The sequence below is a fragment of the Cervus canadensis genome, chromosome X (assembly GCF_019320065.1).
Source record: "Cervus canadensis isolate Bull #8, Minnesota chromosome X, ASM1932006v1, whole genome shotgun sequence".
Taxonomy (NCBI): Eukaryota; Metazoa; Chordata; class Mammalia; order Artiodactyla; family Cervidae; genus Cervus; species Cervus canadensis.
In genome coordinates this window covers 143,483,491-143,485,863 of record NC_057419.1, presented here as the reverse complement: position 1 = coordinate 143,485,863, position 2,373 = coordinate 143,483,491, and positions in this window count along the sequence as shown.

The following is a 2,373-nucleotide window of genomic DNA, read 5'->3' as shown; positions in this document are numbered from 1 at the left end:
TTAAGTGATTTGTGCAAAAATCCTGAAGAAGCTAAGATCTCTCCATCCCTTGTTCCCAATCTCGAGTCATGTCCATTCCTTGATGTGATTCATGCTACACGGACTGCTGTATTTGGATGGATCAAGACCAACTTTAATTTCTAATCCAAGGGTAGAGAGGAGCAATGAAGGGGGCCTTCCATGTAGAAGGTGGGGCTGGGAGACCACGAAAGGAAGGATGAATGTATATCCAAGTCACTCAGGAACTTTTATGCAGGTGCAAGAAACTTATGTCAAAGTAGCCACAAGATTGTTTAATAGCAGACGGACGAATGTAACTCCATGTTTACTGCTAGAAACCAAAGCTTTGTATGAAATCTTGAATTTATGGGGAGGGAGGGAGGGTAGAAAAGCATGTACCCATCTGTTTTCTTCATCCCTTCTTATTCCTGAACGGCAGGAGACAGGCCCTTGGGCTTTGGCGACCCCATCTGGGCAGTGTTTATTTGATGGCTGATTTTGCGGTGCCAGGTTCTTCCTTTCCCATTTGCTATCATTTTGTAATACACACGCTGACCCTTTTCCCTTCCCTTTCTTTTCCTTGGGAATATACAATAAATAAAAACTTATTGGTACTGAAAAAAAAAACTGTATACTTAAATGAATTAAATGGTTAATGCCATGTTTTGTATTTTGAATTGTATTTTGAATGACAATGAGAAAAAAGTGTAGTGGTCATAACTGTTATAACATAAGTGAATATTAAAAACATCCTTAGTGAGAAAGGCCATACCATAAAAGGCCACCCAGATCCCATACTCATTTTGTCTGCTTTAAATCCGTCAAAGCTGTCCAAATGAGGGGAAAACGCAGTAATGGTTCCAGGAAAAGACACTGGATCAGGATGGAAAAATATATCTTCACACAGTTGGGACAGCAGGTGAAAGTGGAAGTGGGCCTGCGTACTAAATTATAACACAGAATTCATGATTTCCTCACAGGGAGGGCTAGGTGTCATTTCCTCAGGAGAGTGTCACTGTTTTGGTTAAAACACACTGAACATTTTGTGTGAATTGGCAAATATGAGTACTTTTTGCCATTATTAAAAGCTTTCCGTACATTTTAAATTAGTGGAAAGTGAGTTACTTTTCAAAACAAGCATGATAATACCATTCAAGAAATCAGATAAGACAGGCATCAAACTTTGTTATACAGGCCAAGACTTACCAGACCAAGTGCAACCAAAGTTTTGACACTTATTTCCCTTGTAGGAGCCCATATGGTATTACTATTAAAAAGCATTGTGGGAAGAGGGTGTTAGTAGCCACTAAGTCATGGGTCCTGTGGATGATCTGGATTGCAGGAGAAACAGTGAGACAGTGAGATTTTAGCTTCACAATCTTTTACATTACTTCAAAAATATGTTGAAAGATAAATTCAGCAGTTGCAAAAAGTGGAATACACACAAATCAATTTTGTTTCTATACATGAATAACAAAGCATCAAAAAGAATAAGGAAAACAATTCCAATCACAACTCAAGAAAAAAAAAAAAACTATATAGGAATAAATTTAACCGAAGACATAAAAGACCTATAATCAGAAAACTACAGGGCATCAATAAAGAAATTGAAAACAGAAAAGAAAAATATCCTATACTCATGCATCAAGAGAAATATTTTAAAAATATTTTCTACTGGGCCCAAGAGCCTAGAAGCCCATGCTCCACAGCAAGAGAGGCCACTTCCAAAAGAAGCCCACATACTGTAACTAGGAGTAGCCCCACCACCACAACTAAGCAAAGCCTATGCACAACAAAGACACAATGGAGCCAAAACTAAAAATAAATTAAAAAAATAACTTTTAATAAACAAAGTCTATCAACAAAAGAAAAAAATAATGTGGACTTAACAAAATTAAAAATTTCTACTCTATGAAAGACCTTATTCAGAAAACCAAAAGACAATGCACATACTGCATGCATGCTCAGTTGCTTCAGTCATGTCCTACTCTTTGTGACCCTATGGGCTGTAGCCTTCCAGGCTCCTCTGTCCATGGGATTCCCCAGATAAGAATACTGGAGTGGGTTGCCACACCTTCCTCTAGGAGATCATCCCAGCCCAGGGGTCAAACCCACATCTCCTATGTCTCCTGCCTTTGCAAGCGGGTTCTTTACCACTAGTGCCATTTCCAAAACACACATCTGAAAAGGGATCTGACTCAAATTATACCAAACGACCTCATTAAAATTTGGTAAAGATTGAAATACACACCTGGCCAAAGAAGATAAAGAGAGAGTAAACAAGCATACAAGAGGTCACCCAAGAAGCTGGTGGAATGCATGAACAGTCAACTTTGGAAGACAGTTTGGCACTGTTCTCCAAATCTAAACATT